The 18,490-nt window shown below is 38.1% G+C and overlaps 1 protein-coding gene and 1 long non-coding RNA gene across 2 annotated transcripts in view; one reads left to right on the top strand and one right to left on the bottom strand.

Moving 5' to 3' along the window:
* The window catches only part of Rorb (RAR-related orphan receptor B), a 180,758-nt gene that overhangs the window by 10,792 nt on the left and 151,476 nt on the right, over positions 1-18,490 (top strand). The gene's annotated exons all lie outside the window — the stretch shown is intronic.
* LOC102554959 (uncharacterized) lies at positions 8,583-12,723 on the bottom strand. The gene is made up of 2 exons (XR_350953.4): positions 12,304-12,723; positions 8,583-8,906 (listed from the first exon to the last, which is right to left on the bottom strand). It is a non-coding gene; the product is annotated as an uncharacterized LOC102554959 (long non-coding RNA).

Raw genomic sequence — 18,490 nt, 5'->3', positions numbered from 1 at the left:
AGAGCACTTAATATGCATAAGCCTCTCAGCAGCCTCCAGGTAACTCCCTCAAGCCAAAGGAAGGAGAGAAAGAAAAAGGCAGAAAAGGAAGAAGAAAGAAAGATTCTCTAAGAATCATCAGATAATATTCACAAGAATGTTTTAAAAGTTACTTAAAATTTCCTTGAAATGAAGGTCTCTTTTTCAAAAAATAGTTCTGTTTTTAATAATCTTCACTCTGATCTTATAGGCCATTCTGTTTTTGCCACCTCTACATGTTTAGTACATTTTACTAATAAATTACACATGATAATTAATCACTTGCTAGATATGAATATAAACTTTGCTGCCATTCGATTACTATATCCATTAAGATGTTTTCATTAAAACCCTGGCCAATGTGAGTATCACATGATGAAGAATCACATAATGAAACTATTCGTTCAATTACAGTGTACCCTTGGGAAAACATAGTTCTCACAGTTTTTACTCCCTGAATAATCATGATGTTATTTACCAATATGAGGAAGGATTAAACTAAGTATTAAAAAAAAATACCACTTCAAGTTCTGACTGGACACTGAATAGCCAAGATAATAATGAATCCAAAGTGACAACAGTATTTTCTTTCCATAATTATTCCATTGGAGTTTTCAAATATATATAATTTCATAAACTCAAAATATGAATTAAAAATATATGACTTTAGTATATTGTATATTTTGTTTTCCCATTGAGAATCTATAATGACTCTAAAGAGACAAACTTGTGGAAAATATCTCTGAAGCTTTTGGTGACTGGTTATATCATTCTCCTCTGCTCAGTTTCCAATGTCTCTTTCAGTCTGAGATAAATGTGTCTATTCGTTCCCAAACTCATCAATTATCCATCTTTAATGCCTGTAAGCAAGAGGGAAGTTTCTCCTTAGGCAGAAATATTTCAAACAAAGCGATGGGCTGAAAAGCCTGGTGTACCTCCACTTAACCCTCCTGACCTGCATTCACCTTGTCTGCTCACTAATATTGGCACCAGTGTCCCCTTCCTGTTCTTCTCTGTGCCATTACTAAGGTGCCATATCTAATCGTTCCCACCAATATAAAAGGGAAAGCCAATTACATTCGATATTAATTCTACAGAAATGCAAAACTCCACCCCTTCCTAACAACATTGCAATTTAATTTGTTTTGCATTTTGGCTGAGACAGAATGCATCTCACGTGAAGCTATCATTTATGTGATTAATTTTTACGCTTTCAAATTAAGTCCATTTCCGTTCCTTTAAAGGCATGATTGTGAGCCCCGCTGTTATTGATTTTTTTTCAGGCTTCCTCGGTGTAAACTGTACTGTACAAAGGGTGGTGTGAAATGTTAGCACTGCCCTGTTATTTATTCTTCGGGACAGTAATTGATCACATTATATAATGATGCTGACTCCTCTAGTCATCCTAATTTGCCCGGAGATACTATTCAAAGGAAACCTGCACACGCTGGGTCATTCTCATCTCCTGTTTGCTTTCTACTTTGTTTAATAGTAACAGGTTAGAAGAGACTGTACCCTCGTCTCAGGGGACCCTCTTTGTTTTGCTTTATGTAAAATACCTTCTGAAATAGCACTCTTTCAAAGACAATGGCGCTCTTCCTCCAAATCATTAATTCTGTCACCAGACTGGGGCTGCTATTAAGGAAAATTCTGGAAACGTTTTTAAAAAGAACTAACTATGTAAAGCTGAGAGAAGCTGACAGATGCAGTCTCATCCCCGTATAGATGTAACAGCAGGAAAAAAAATAGTATAATAATATCTTGCTTGTTTCTTGCTCTGTAGCTCCCAACCAGCTTATGTAGATGCTATCTTGACAGCCCACTCAGCAATATTGTGAGATGTGTAAGACAGGTAAGCAGAATAATAGGTGTTGGGGAGGGGAGCCTAGGCAAACTCTCCAAAGTAAATAGAATGCTCTACAAAACAACTTAAGTCGCCAACTACTACATCTCAAACCAGCCCTAAATTTAAAACAGTAAGCATCTGGTTCTTTAAAGAAAAAAAAATGGCTAATGAACACTTGGGAGAGACACGCAGATTCAAGTATTAGAGAGGTTAAGCAGTAGAAGCTTCCTTTCTGCCTGTCATGTGACAGCAGTGATGGGTTGAGAATCGGTGTCCATGTGTGCCATGGCGGTGGTTTAATTACATTAGCACGACCTAGGACACCCACGCTCCTGATAGTCTAGTCCTTTTCCTTCGTTTTGTTCCACTGTGTCCCTTCCCCGTGCTTTCTGCCCGTGATTTTCATCCACTGTTCCACTGGCTCGGTGACTTCTCCTGGGTTCCTCTTACAAAGTGACAAACTGGAGAGCTGGGCATTCACAGACACTGCTCTGAAGCATCCTGATAACTGAGCAGAGCTGGACTTTCTTTTCAAAGCCCGGAAGTGTGAATTTCGATAATTCACCTATGGATGTGGAAATGTGGAACATTTATACCTATCTGGGTATTTGTGTGTAACGAACACTCACATGTATAAAAGTTATTAATATTTTAAAAAGCATCGTCTTTGTTCCAGCAACTCACCTTTTTGGAATCTTCCCAAGGGAAAACAAACTAAAGGGCAAGTTGCTTCACTAATGATGGTCACAGCCTTCTCGTGGGCCTTGCGGTGATTTGGGGAAGACTTTTCTGCACTCCCGTTAGGACAAAGCCTTCATTTCTGTACATTTGCTCTGCATGTGTTCGCGTTTGTCAAACATTCCACGTACCTCACTAGCATTAACTGTGTGTGTGTAACTAGTAACATGCTTTAGAACTTGGGTTAAAATGAAAAGAAAAAATCTCTTTGACCAGACTAAACCTGAACACCAGTAAGAAAAGTTGTAATGCAACCATTTGAGATATAGTATCCCGCTTGCATAAAATGCCTAAAACCAAAATAGAAAAACTCATCTGGATACTAAGATTTTATTTATTTATTTTTGTTTTCTTCTTTCTGTTCTTTTCTATACCTTCACATTTTTAGACACATAGTCAATGTGGATCGTTTTAAAGTAAGAACGTAAGCACTCTCTGATAGTAGTAAATAGTATTCTTTCAGGGTCACTGTGTTTTAGCTTAACTGTTAGCCTGCAGTACCTAGCAAGTTGGTTAAAAATGAAATCCTAATGGGTCCTTCAGGAAATTAACTCTGTCATTCTTTTTCTAACATTTATCAAATAACCATAGCTTAGTGGAATATTACACGCTAGGCACTATACTAAATGCTGATGTATACGCAGAACAGAATCATCCCATGCTCTAAGACATTTATTCTTGTCTTCTTGAAACACATATGCTACAATGAAGAAATAAGCGCTGGAAATAAAGAAACTAGGAGGATAGGGAGGGGAGGGAGATGAAGAAGAGGAAGAGAAGAGGACATCCTAGAACTTTCTCAATCCATAAACAAAGCCCTATTAAGCTCTTGTTGGGTGAACTAACACTCATGCCTCTTTATACCTCTGAAGGTTTGTATTAATTGGAAAAACACATTACATCAAATGCAGGTGCAAAGACCAGGATCTTCATATATCAGCTTTCCTCCACTTCTGTCTGTTTGAACGTCCCATGATATCCCAACAACGTAGGTCAACTTTGCAATGCTAGGAATGTTAAAATACCAACCAACATTGATAGGCTTGGGTGTCATAGAATAAGAAGTGAGAAAAGTAAGTGATTCCTACACATAGCACTTGGAAAACACTTTAAATATTCATGTGCTCTGAGATGGTGAGGAATCCCAATTCACCCTTTAGATGGCTGGAAGCTCAGTGGTATTTAGTATTTAAGGCCAAACGCAATGATCTTTACCTCCAAGGTAGTCATCGTATATGAGTAATAACAGCTCTAGGACAGTGGTTTCAAGTAGGGAGCAGGGAAATTTGGGACCAGGGAAATATGTTGGAAGAAGGATGCAGACTTTGCCCCACTCCCAGGAAACAGGGGTAATGTCTAGATGAATTTGACTATGAGAGTTAAGGTGGAGTTCTGCACATCTTATAGGTAGAGGCCAAGAATAACAATGACTATCACAGCATACAGGAAAGCTCATAGAGTAAATGATTACCTTTCCATACAAATGACCAGTCGTATGAAGACAGCCAGCCGCAGAAGTATGGAAAAGGTCTTTGAACAGTGTATCTTCCCACACCGTATTTCTTGGAAAGGCTGCAACTTTTCCACCACCACCACCCCCCGTCCCTACATAATAACTCTATTGCCACCCCTAAGAAAAACTGAGCTTCGCTCATTCTAGGAATTTCAAAATGTGAAGCCTTCTACTGCATTAACAAGAAGGGTCATGCAAACATCGATTCTGGTGCTGAGATAATGAATGTTTTAACAAATGAACGAGATATTCTTTTGCAAGTCCGATGGCTTTTATTTCTTTGCTTCCCACAAAATTGAAAAGAAACTGTTAAGACTGTCACTCCGATCATTCAAAATAGCTTTTGGTGACAGAATACTATATTATAAGTTGAAACATCAACTTTAGAAGGGGCTTAAAGATACAAGTGTATGAGTTCAATTACTCTACTTTCTTCTCTATAGTTATATAAATTGGACTTTTAGTAGTGGGGATGATGATAAGCCCCACTATTATTTTGGTAGTAATAGTCAAATATAAGTACCAGAAATAAATAGATGGCAAAAGTCCTTTGCAACCTAAAAGACTGATTTTCTTTAAAATTATTTTTTTGTATTTAATAATGTAAAATTACATGCCCTGCCTTTTTATCAGTTGTATCTAATGCTAATGATAATTATGTTTTAATAAGAAGAAACTATATCCCAAAATCAGTATTCACAGTGAAAGTATGTTAAATTAATGCATGTTTTTATTATAATAAAGTTACAGCCTAGTGGTTAAATAAGAGGGCTGAACATGGAAGTTTTGACAAAACATATATGGTTTGAAAGTATGACTTCCAAGAGAAAAGTAGATATGTGTTTTATCCTCAAATCTATGATATGAATATCAAAATATTGTGAAACTCAATTTCACTGGCATATTTAAAGAATAATTCATCAATTTTACTTCAGAATATAAACCTAAAATTCCTCGGAAATTGCATTCTTTGAACTTGTATTATGAAGTCCATAAAGTTTGCTTCTATGGTCATACCATGGTGGAAGAGAATGCCCTGCCCTAAGGCCCAGAACATCTATCACAAAGTCACCTGCCATATTTTCCCTGGTTCGTATGAACCAAGCATCCTAACTGATCAGTGCAATACCTGGGCAACTATTTCACCCTCAGAATGATTGCCCATTTTTAAGGGGCTAGATTTTCTTAACCAGGCACAAACATATCAGTCTTTGGACGATAAGCAACTGCTTATTTTTACTCATGTATTTAAACCCTTATTATTATGAATAATCTCCAACCACAGAACAATCATCAATGATCAAGAAGAACCACTAGACTCAAAGAGTAGGAGCCAGTGTATTCTTCTAGACTATTCTGAATATCCTGTAAGTTCCATTAGTAAATGCTTTAGACTCAGGGATACATGCAGCCTCCGTGGCTCTCACCACAGCTTACAATGTTAGAACTTTGCAAAGTGGCCATAGACCAAGCTCAACATTTACTGTGGCTATGTCCCAGTAAAGTATTATTTGCAGAAATAAGGTGGGCTAGATTTAGGTGGACAATTATTTGCTTGCCCCAGCAATTAACTGTTAAAGCCCTAAAGATAGGATATATGTCTAAATTTGGTGTTCTTATCTCCTGAATCAATAAATAAAAGAGTCACAAACAATATAACTTAGACATTCAAAAGTGCTTCATTGGCCACTGACAGTGGGATAAGCTTGACGTGCATTACCTATGTGGTCCCTCCATAGGAAACACTCAATCATACCTCAAGAATAATGTTTCACTAATTTTCCTTGATTATATTTTGCATCATTTGGACCAGCACCAAGACTAAATCTGTACATATCTATCATAGTTAACCGAAGCATTAATTATGGTTGACAAAAGGTAAACAAAATATCGGGCAATTAACAAAACAAATACCAAATATTTGGCAGGTCTAGAGTACTTTAGATCATTGTAGGCGATCCACTGAAGGGCATTTGTTTGCAAGCAAATTCTATACAGCACTTCTTACCTTCAGGGTTCGGATGGAATTCCTGATGTAATTTTGATATAATTCCAGTAACAATTAGTTACTGGGTTAATCATTGTAGCAAGTGGATGATTTTTAAATAGGTATCTGTTCCTGGTCTATCTGACGGATGAAGAAGCTGAGATAAGGAAAAGTCAGGGTGCAAGTCACACACCAAGTAAGTGCAAGTCTCTCTCCTACATCTCATGCCTTTATTTTTACCCTTCACCAAATGCTTTTCTTGATAATAAATCCCCGAGCTTCTAAAATAAAAGGTCTGGATGGATAGCTCTCAGTAAAACACAAGATGGCACTGCAAATGATACATAAGAACTTTACCATCTAGAGGAGTATAGGAAGTAGGTAGAAACCCCTATAGTTAAGGAGGTCATCGGAAGCATATATATATAATTTATAGTGTGTGTGTGTATTCATTTTCAGTAAAATATCATATTGACCTCTCCTAGGGTACCAACAATAATCGCAAGCATTGAAGTGGGGTTCTAATCTTTCACTGGTGTATCAATTTTCTGACCTTCAAGGGTGTGTGTGTGTGTGTGTGTGTGTGTGTGTGTGTGTGTTTCAAGTATATATAAATAATAACTCGATTCTAGTGTCATTGTTAGGGCTAAATTAATTGCAAATAATTGTATATTATTCAATACAGAGGGAGGACAGAGACTTCGTACCTTATTAGAGTTTCTTGTTGCTTTTTTCAGTTAAACATGACATGTGAACTGCCGTAACCTCCAGGCACTTATGGGAAAACTCAAATCGCAAACTGATGTTTCCCAATTGGGGAGTGTTTTCAACTTGTAGGAGTTTTCCTAGGGCGGTCTCAGGAGGAAGTAGAGGGCTGCACAAAGAGTCTAGCTTAAAGGTACCAAAATGGCAAAACAGGAAGGTGTTTTTGTGTATGCTGGGACACACTTAGATTGTTGCTGGAGGTTAATGTGCGAACTTTTCATTGGAAAGGAAATTTATGTGCCTATGTAAAAGACAAACTCTTAAGTCTTTAAACCTCATGCATTTGGGGAAGAATCAAATAGAAAGACTTGGGGCCTTCGTCTGCACAGTGTCTGCAGGCTGAGCTGTACAGCCATTAGCTCCTCCAAACCCGTGTCTTACAGAGCATCTTATTCACACATAGCAGGTCTGAACACACAACTGAAGGTTTAGTCTCAAGCTTACTCACAGTTTTTAACATTCTGCCAGGAAAAAAAAGTAGATGCAACATTACCAGGTAAATTGCAGCTTGCCCATATTCAATCTAGTGAATGCTAGGCCTGGTGTGTGTGTGTGTGTGTGTGTGTGTGTGTGTGTGTGTGTGTGTCTCCGTGCGCGCGCGCGTGCGCATCATGGATTGTGGAAGAGTTGTTGGATCTTTCTGGGAAGCATTTTCCATTTTCACGTGGAGGGATATTATTTTCAAATAATTCCCACATAGCCTTTGGAAAATCCTCCAAGAATTTAAAACAGCTAACTCTTTTCTCTTGCTCCTACCGAAAAGCATGCCTCTGATTTGAAAAACTCAAATTTTCATCTAGGTCTACTCTCAAATGTACACTTGCAAATGCTCAGACAATTGTTCTTAACAACTTCAAATTTTCACATCATTTATTCCTAAAATAAGCAAGATATTTTTCTTTTTGTCCTTTCTTTCTTCCTTCCTTTCTTTTTTCCTTTTTCTCTCTTTTTTGTAATGTAGAGCTGGGGGTTAAGCCCAAGGTCTACCCAAGCTTATGCACACTCTCTCACAGCTCCAGCCAACATTACTTTGTTTTTGTTTTGTTTTGTTTTGTTTCTGCTGTTGAACAAAGAAGGAGACCAATACCCAGATCTAAGTTGTATAACTTACATTACCTACATACATGTTGCCTTCAGCCAAACCTTATTGCATAATTATGATCAAATGGAACCAGCTAGGCTGAGGGTATCCTGACTGGTTCAGATGTTAGCACCTTGGGAAGAGCTACAAACCTTCCTTCTCAAGTTGATCCTATTTTGGAACACAAGATTTGATATAAATAAAAGTCAAAATGTTTGAATGGCCTTTGATAAGCTTACGTTTGTCACCAGAAGAAGAAATAGTTAATGGACATTTTTAATATAAAAACGTACTAGCCCATTTCCCTTAAAAGCAGTGAAGCATTATTTTATTTTAAAATGTTCAATTTCTAAAAAAAAAAAAAAAGAAACAGGGAGGGAGCAGGGCAGATTTTTTATTCAAACTGTGTCTCCAAGTTAAAGAACTTAAACAAAATCTTATAAGTGGGTAATATGTAATATAAAATAAAAATAAATTGTAAGGTCCAAGTTCCTCTGGAAATGTTTCAAAATTTTTGTTTTATTTTGATTTTTTGTTCTCCTCTCCATAGCTAACTATAGATGAAGAATTACTGTAGGAAACATGCTGTGGTGTTTGGGATGTGTGTTCTCAGTTAATTATGAGAAAACGCCTCTGAATTAAGTAACATTTTAATCCATTTACAACTGAGGAAAACCTACAGTAGTAACATTTTAATCCATTTACAACTGAGGAAAACCTACAGTAATCTGTTTGAGATCATACCGAGCAGTACATGGGAAGGTAGGGTTGAATCTCTTCACAGCTGGGCTCTCCACATCACTCAGCCCTGGCCTCAAGGTGTTTCCAGCTAACCACCCCGCCATGGGTCTTCTTGTTTTAGCCGCCCTTCCAAGGATTCAACCCGGGCTGCAGCTAATGCTCTGGTTTATTTTCCTCCATGAGCTGTGTGTGCTACTATGGGTTACCTCCTCAGCACCTGCAAAGAGACACGTGGAGTTTGAGAGAGTTAGCATTTAACATCACCAAAAAGCCTACCTTTTATCTATTTTACATTCGAACAAATATCAACAAATAACTCTTCAGTAAACCTAGCCCCGACAAGTTGTCTTGGGATATATTATCCCATATTGGCTCATACTCAAGCGTAGGCAGAGTTCAACACACAGACAGTGTTCTGGAGACTCAGTGGAAAAAACTCTAAGATTTAAATCAATCAGCATTTTTGCCAGCTGCGGATCCTGGATCCCAACTTCTCATTTCAAAGAAAATGTGCGGTGAAATTATCCCCAAGCTCTCTTTCAGATCTCATCAATAGAATCACACCCCCTCTTAGAGATATATAATTTCATATGAATGGTATGTTTGCTCCCTGCATGTGTATTTGCTCCCATTCGTCTGCCTGGTGCCTGCAGAGGCCAAAGAAGAGTATCAGATCTCCTGAAAAGGGAGTTAGAGTTGTGAGCTGTGTGTGGGATTTGAACCCAAGTCCTCGGGAAGATCAACCAGTCCATGCTCTCAACCACCGAGCCACCTGTTCAGGTCTAGAGAAAATACGTCAATTGTATTGTTACAGGGGTTTGTTTTGGGTTGTTTTCTTCTTTAAGACAGACGCTTTTTAAAAACTGTCCAAATTCCAACAAGCTTCTACAGCCCTAACACTGTAGGATTCCTAAATTCTGAAAGAGGGTATTAGTCCCAATTCTTGAATGTATGTAAAGTAAACCCCTTTTGTGCCTTGTTAGATTCACAATGGGTTCTCAAGGTATCGGACCTTACAATGTAGCCGTGTTTGTTAAAACTACAGAGGTTAGGACCACATCTTAGTCTTGACGTGCCCACCTCATTGAGTTTAGCATCCTTTACAGCCTCATAAAGGATCCTAGAGTTATTTCCCAAGAACACATTTTGTCTAGGAAGACCAGAGCACTTGAATGATCCATTTCTCCCCTCCTGACAGAGCTAAGACAGGCATAGAAAGGTTGTGCTGATTAAAGATAAATGTCTAAGCCCTGGACGATTTGGCCGAAAGCTGTCTGGAGTGTGGTGTGCGCATGCGCCTATTGGAGGGATTTAGAGACAGAAGTCAGGGTGGGTAGCCCGTGCAGGAGACAGGGGAACTCAATGAAGGGAGACACTTTAGCCGCTCCTTCAAGTACATCTCCCTCCTGAGTGCATTGACTTCCATCACAATGGACTAGAGGAGATCCTTGCTCGGTGGTGCAGAACCCTTGAGATCTAATTTAGCTTTTATAGGAAAATCAAAAGGAGAGACGGCACAAGAGCAAGCGAACAGAACAAAGATATGAGTTTGTACGGAGAATATTGATACTTGTGGACTGCTTCTGTAACTCCTTTGAAAGAAACTGTCTAAGCAAATGCTGACTTGGACTTTTCTGGTAGGGAAAGCCTAGCTCTACCTGTTCGGCCACGCAGGACCTGACTGGTTCAGTACCAACAGCCTGTGCTCCCTGAGGCTTGGCTTCATTGATTTTGATGCTGTGAAGGTCAGAAAACATTTCTGAAAAAATAAAATTTCGTTTTTAATGTCTTAAATGTGCCCCCCACCCCAAGAATCTTAGAAATAGGAAAGTTTGAAAAATGCAAATCAAAAACACACTAATGTCTGCACCTTCTAGAGATGAATGGATACATACATACATACATACATACATACTCACATACATAAATACATACATACATAAATACACACAGACATACATACACACATATGTGTATTGTGTGTGTGTATGTATGTGTGTCTGTGTGTGTATGTGTTTTACATTTCACAGCAATTCTCAAGAACTCCAGTGCATCCTTTGTTTGCTGCAGGTCAATTAAAATATCTCTGAAAAGCAGGAACAATCTTCGCTATGTATTGTTCTCGAAGAGTGAAAGGCCATTTTTTTTGCTAACAGCTATTGGAAAGAAGACACTGAGACTTAGGAAAGCAGAAAAAATCCTTCCATTTAAGAATTACACAGACAATAAAGAAAGACATTTTTCCTCAATATTACATCCAAAAAAAAGGTGGCATAGCCCAGCAGAGAATGGGAGAGCCAAGACCAGAACCCAGACATTCTTATTCATTCTCATGTGTTGCTTGCAGTCTAATAAACTGTTGTCCAAAGCAGTCTTTACCACACAAATACAAAGTTGTTAGTGCAAAGAGCCTAAATTACTTTTGTAAGTGAGTGTTAGGACTGCATTAGAAGATGACATTTAAAACAAATAAAAGGGAGAAGAAAGAGAAGCTAAAAATATGGAATTTTGAAGTCAAATGCTTCTGTGTCCCTAAATACATTCTGGGTTCACTGTGCTGGGGTCCCTAGCCTAATGAATCTCAATTTTCTTGCTTGTCCAATAGGAGAAGGAGACCTACTTCGTTGGATAGATGCGGGAGTTAAATGGAGCAATACGTGTCAGACTTAGCAGATATTTCATGGGTTGTGATATCACGTGAAAGGCAGCAATCATGTATGTTTGTGCTTTACAAGCTGGCCTGAAGCAGCTACCTGGCATCTAATTTGCCATTTACATCGCTGGCCGGCTGCCTCCTACATACTGAGAATCCACATGCAGGTCTGTTGATTGTGTATCTTGCCTGATAGGAAGCTGAAACATATTCTCTTACCTTAAAGCATTTCAAACCCTAGCCTACTTACTATCTATAGCTACAGGTCTGTAAGACACAAAGAACAATTGGTAAAGTTTTGTGGTTCGAATAATTAATCAGGTTGAGGTGTTAATCTGAGCCAATAATCTTCATGGAGCAAACCTATATTTAGTTTACTAGACAACGGGATGCTGACATTCTCTAGCTGCTAGAAAGACTCACAGAGCACTTTCCAACCCTGAAAATTTTGCCAGAACTACAACTTAAGGGTACCTGTGCATTACTTATCAAACCCAAGCCAAAGCTCTTGTTCCGTTTCTGAGAGAATGATTTATTCAGAATAATGTTTCTCCTAAGGGTCTAATCATAAGCCCAGGATGATTCGCATTGTGAAGTCCAGCTGTAACAACAATGGTACCCTCCAGAAAAAGAACCACATGAATATTGAATCTTTTGAGAATTTTCCACAACAGATCTAGGGGTGATAGATCATGCAAACTCATTCTATAATTAACCTAAGTGTTCCCTTTCCTTCATCAAAATCCAGATGGATTAGCCCATGACCTTTTACTGGGTAAATCACAGAGCCATGGTTTACTCTGTGGTACAAAATTAAATTCAGATTTTAAAATGCAACTCAGAAAATACAGACACACATTCAAAACTGTAATAAACTAAAGAAGGAAAGAAGCATTTTGAGAATAGAAGCTTCACTGAACTTCACTAAGAAAAAAACAGAAAATGAAGCAAATGTGAGTACCTCCTTTCCAGTTCCCAGCTCCAACTTCTTACAACAAAAAATCCAAGTTTCCACTGCTAACCTGAGGAGAGAGGACAATCAACAATGCACAAATCCCTATAGAGATGCTGCAGCTTTCAAAATATATCCGAGAACTTTCTTATGGGGATCTTCCAAAATTTGCTCAGCCTATCATCTGGGAAAACTGCTGAGCTGATGAGACAGACGAACCAAGAGAACCAGACTTGTGCAGTTTGGTCCTCCTCTCAGCTTGTCACAAGCTATGTGTTCACCCATCTTCCACTACTACCTAAGGTAGATCCCAATACCATGTGTGCGGTCATGATTTGAATTAGAAACATCCTGAAGAGGCTCCTATATTTGAAGACTTGGTCTCCAGTTGTTGGAGCTGTTTGGGAAGGTCATGATAACTTTCGGAAATTCAAACTGCACCGGAAGAAGTATGTTGCACTGGAAGAAGTATGTTGCTGGGTGCAAGTTTGGAGGTTTATAGCTTAGCCCCACTTCCTGCTCTTTATCTGATTCTTGGGTGTGGTGGAAAGATGTTGCTCAGCTTACTACTCCTGATGTCATGCCTTGCCCACCATTGTAGATCTGTGGACTCCTCCTGAACTATAAGTTACATTCTTCCTTCTGTAATTTTCTGTTGGCCATTGTATTTTATTGCAGCAACTGAAAATCAGTTAACACACAGACCTACTGAATGCATCAAGGAAGTGAGCCCCTATCTCTTTTGTCAATCCATACTGTCGCAGATGCACAGCTAACTGTCTTTGGACAGTTTACTATAAAATTGTAGGTGTATAATTGATATATAGATGGGGTGAATAGATTAGATAGATAGATGATAGATAGATAGATAGATAGATAGATAGATAGATAGATAGATAGTATATAGATAGGTAGGTAGTAGATAGATAGTAGGTAGATAGATAGATAGATAGATAGATAGATAGATAGATAGATAGATAGATAGATAGTATATAGATAGGTAGGTAGTAGATAGAGAGTAGATAGATAGATAGATAGATAGATAGATAGATAGATAGATAGATAGATAGATAATACATAGATGATAGATAGTAGACAGACAAACAGATAAATGATAGGCAGATTTCTTTAGAAAGTATTTGTAATTTCTCAATCTGAGCAGTACATTTAGTAACATTAATGGATTTTAGAAAATTTTAACTTACATTCTAATCATCTCAAATTTGTCCATATCTGGAGAATTGCAATGCCTTAAAGTTGTTGATTTCTATGGATATGTTGAAAATTTCCACATTGTCTTAACCTCATAATTGGTATGAAGATTTTTATCTTCAAAGTAGCTGCCATCAAAACTTCACAAGCATTAGAAAAACAGAAGATAAAATTTATCTTTTGCCAGGAAGTATTAACTAAAGTAATTCAATATTGTGATGTTACTATATTATTTTCCAAGTTACATCTGTATAGGTCAAATAAAGGCCAAGCAACAACGTTTGTATTACTAACCAAAGCAGTGAGAACAAACTAGCAGTAAACCGTGCATTTGCCTCAACAAAGGCAAAGTCCTTTACTAAAATAAATGACTTACAGTGCTGTCTGTCTCTTGCCTCCCTAGTGGATTGTATTGGTGTTCTTAAATGAATTATCTTTAATATAAATGTAGCCATAAATTAATCCTATAGCTGTATTTATTCATCTGTGTTAGTCTCCAATAACCACACAGAGAAACAACACTGATTTAAAACTGTACCCCCACTAGCTGAGCATTCAAATTACCCACCTTAGCTTTCTATGGTAATCTGGCTAAGTCCCAGCCCCTTCCCAGGATACTCACATATTATTATTGATCTGGCTCTTAGGGCTTCAGGTGCCTTTCTGTGGTCTCTCTCCAGACCCCTTCCTAATGGCCCCAAATCCTCCATCCTCTTGGCTGATCTGAATCTCCCTCTCTCCCTGTCTCTTTTCTTTTGTTGGCAGAAATCCCGCCCTGTTCTGTATTCTGTCCAGCCATTGGGTGATCAGCATATATTGACAAGGCAGAGAATAAATGCTAAGAATTGTTTACATAAACTTTAGACAGGAGATTCTTGGTATAAGCACTACAATGCCATGTCCATATTAAATCAAAATATAAGGGCATTTGAATAATACAAGGGCAAACTTTACACAGCACACCAAAACATTATGGCTACCTTGTTCACTTCTCAAACACTTCCCAAATGAGCACCAAATATTACAGCACGTGTAGGCTTGTCTACATTACTACACATGTCTAATAGCCTAGACACTGAAGTCATTCTTCAGTCTTCCAGTAGACAAAGACAATAAACAAAAGAATGGAAAGAAGAGGCATCAGTAAAATTTACTGAGAAAACTGAAAACAGAAGCAAAATGTAAAACATGTGTGAGTTCTAGCTTTTAGCTCTGATCACTTCCAACCAAACACACACCACTGGCTTCCAGACTCAGAGTGATTCCATTTGAGTTTAGCTGTTTCGCAAGCGTATTTCCTGAGATTTGACTCTGATTGCTCACTGTGGAGTTTTGGGAAATATTTTATTTTCTTTCTGAATTTCTCTCTCATTTTATATAGCTCTAAAACCTAAGGACTAATTTTCTTCTTTCATTTAACTTCTCTTATCTCTTCTGTCTTTGTGGGTTTTTTTTTCACTTAGTTTATTTCACTGGTCTTTTAATATTATCCTTACCTTTTTCTAAAATATTTTCTCAGTTATTTCATTTATAATTTTAGACATGCACTTTTAGAAGCTGCGTTGTTCCAAGACCTTTGCTAGTTCTAAGGACGAGTAAAGGTCCTTCCGTATATAAAAGTCACAGATAAACCAAACAATAATGTCAATACAGTGTGAGACCCTAGGCAAGGGGCTTTCAGTCTGTCTTGGACAGCAGGTGGTAAGGAAGAGTGGGTCTGAGTAAAGGTGGTATTCCTTCAGAGAGATGTGATGTGATGGATAATGAAATGAACTCAAAGTTTGTTATAAAAGATTGATGCTACAGCCTTGTCATTTTCATGTTCTCAATATTGAGTCTTGAGAGATCCTGAAGGAAATCAGAAGGTCTTGACTTCTGCTGAAAAGCTAATTAACTTTATTTCTGGTGACCTTTTCATTCTCTTCCTATAAGATGAGCTGTTGCTTTAACTACATTCGTGAAAAGGTTCAACTACTTTATAGGAGAAGATAATGTTTAAATATTTATCCTGTAGTTTGCTTAAGCTATCTCTGTAGTCTGCCTCCTCTTTACTTGTATGATATAAACACTTAGTCAATATTGGCTTTTGTTTTCTTGTCTATTAATCAAAGCTTAGGTCAATCATTATAATTCGCATAAAAATCAAATCTAAATATGATGCCATCTTTTGAATTGAATTATAAAAAATACTGTGGAATATTGCGTTATATTGTGGGAAAAGGCCACGTCTGGGAAGACAATAATTTGTCTTTAAGATTCTAAAATGTTTCTTGGAAAATATGTCTTCAATTCCAATGACAAAGTGCTTCACAGCCTAATATTCTCATGATCTAATATGAAATAAACTTTAGAAAGAGAAATTGATATTTTCTGCTTGGATTTGCTATAGCATAAATCTAAGGAGATAGAAAGACAGAGATATTAGTCAAAATCACTCGTGAAATTATAATTAATTTTATATAATACTAAGTCTACTTAGCATCCTACATTCATAATCTAGTAAGCAAATACAAAAGATTAGGATAGGCCATATACTCTTTAAATCAAGACTAACAAGGCTATCCTCCCGATTTTCAGAATATAAGCAATATTTCATTTTGTCAACTGAATGGCATATGAAGAAAAAACAGTGTGTTTGTGTGCCCTGTGACTTATTAGTTCTTCTGTAAGTAAAACAAAGAACTTATAAGGGTTGAAGGTTCTATTGGCTTTTCATTGCCAGCTAAAGGCTTGCATTCCGAATAAAAGAAATTCTAACGTGACATTGGGAAGGTCTTTTTACAACCTCAGTAGGAAGTCAAACAGTGGAATAGCCTAGTAAATAAAGGAAAGTGGGGGGATGTATAGTAGAACTTTCAAAATATAGCAGGGACCGAAAAGATCAAGAATGCTTACGCCAATAAAACTGGCATTCCAGAAGGGGAGGCAGAAACTGTTCTTGATAAGTATCATAAGGTATTTGTAAACCTCATCAATTCTCAAGAGAAAAGTTTAAGTAAAGGCGAGAGAATGGCAGCATGCTAACTCGTGGGAAGTACTCAGCCTATACAATGAAAATAGAACTGCATTTTTCTATTGCTAAGAATAATATTCAAAAGCACGTGCTTCGTGTCATTTACCTCGACCTTTTGGTTTTCCAAAAGAAAGGACAGAGCTCCAGCAGTTCACATTCTGTCTAAGATGTGACACCGAGAGTTCGTGCTCACCCACAGGGGGCCAATGTTGTGCATTGTGTCACCCACATCACTCAGGAGGATAGTTGCCCCCTCAGATCCATTGTGTTACTGCAAACAAGTTCATAATAACTAAAAATGTTTCATTCTTCCAAAGCATGTCTATACATCTCACCAGCATCGTGATTATAGATTAACACATTGACTTCACACATTTAAGGACAGATGGCTGTTATCACCATAACGTAACTGATGGCATAGTCAAAACGTGGTCTCCAAGCGAGGTCTTAGAGACCCTACCACAGAGATCTATGCAGACTATCGGCATAGAGTTTACTAAAATTTATTTAGAAACTTTCATGCATTTTTAAAAATAAACTCGGAACCTGTCACATGTTTCCCCCTAAATTTAAGTGACAGAAAACCAGAGATCATTCTTCTGCTGAAGCAAAGACCAAAGGGCTCTGATGGGAGAGGAACTAGAGGCTCCCCAACTTGAGTCAAACTGTGATCCACATAACTGGAGAGAGCCCCATGTGTTGGAAACACATTAAAGTGTGGTCATTGCTAGAAGTAACTGTGAAAATGGTACTTCGCTGGTGCAGCTGCTCCCATCGCATTTGGTTTACTGAAAAAGAAAATGTTTATTATGGTTAGGACTGCAAGCCTTGGGCGTCCGCGTCTCAAGTGTCTCCTAATCTGTCCTCGAATAGCCATCCGTCTGGCGGCAGAAGAACAGGCAGCTCTGTACGTTTGGATGCGGGATTTGGTGTGCAGGGCTAAAGTCTCATGACCCTTTCTATTTGTAAACTGTGAGCACACTAGACAAAGATGGATACAGGCTGTATGGGTACCCACAATTGTTTTCACGCTCTCACTCTGAGTATGAGTAGGTTTTCAATAACATTTGGCGGCAACCTGAAAATTGACTCTTTTAAATGTAATATCTTTTTCTTTAATTATTATTTTATGGAATCATCCTTTCTTTGTTTATAGCACTGCGCCATAGACTGGTGAGTTCCGTGCCTTTGCTATTGGACTTTCTCACAAGCGGAAAGAGTCACTAGCATTTGTTGTGTACTTACCTACTCACCCCACGTTTTAGATTTATTTCATTTAGTCTTATAACAGCACTCTTGTGAGGTGGTCACTTCTGTTAATGTCACATTTTAGATGTGGCAATGAGGCTAAAGTAATGACCCCACCACCACCACTGAACTATATATTTAATACCAGACTGCGATTCCAGAGTCTCGGAGTTCCAATCCATGAACCTACTTTCAATGTAACATTGGTGGACCTTTCTGTTTAACCCTTTTAACCGAGGGATACTATATTTTCTATTCATAGGAATAGGTAGGGAATAAATTATTTGTTGTAACCAGCATTTTTTTCATAATTAAGAAAAAGTCCTCCTGCTGTTAGAGAATGAGTAGATGTCAACTGACATCATGAGTTTTGGGAGACACATTGATACGTAAGTAGGGCTCACTTCAAAATGTTTTCAGTCAGCATCAGTGAGATCACTTCATCTAAAAGACACAAACTGTGAACACTAGAAATGCCTGATTAGATCACAAGGACTGATCAAAATAAAAACCCAGAGGATAGCCTTGTTGGGCACCAATGGGAGGAGAAACCCTTGGTCCTGCCAAGGTTGGACCCCCCTCCCCCAACTGTAAGGGAATGTCAGGGCTGGGAGATGGGAAGAGGTGGGGGGTTGGGTGGGGGAACACCCTTATGGAAGAAGAGGGGGGGATGGGATAGGGGGTTTATGGATGGGAAACTCGGAAAGGGAATAACATTTGAAA

Source organism: Rattus norvegicus, chromosome 1, assembly GCF_036323735.1.
Source record: "Rattus norvegicus strain BN/NHsdMcwi chromosome 1, GRCr8, whole genome shotgun sequence".
In the NCBI taxonomy this organism is placed as follows: domain Eukaryota; kingdom Metazoa; phylum Chordata; class Mammalia; order Rodentia; family Muridae; genus Rattus; species Rattus norvegicus.
Note: the sequence above shows the minus strand (reverse complement) of the source record. Positions and strands in the feature narration are given on the sequence as shown.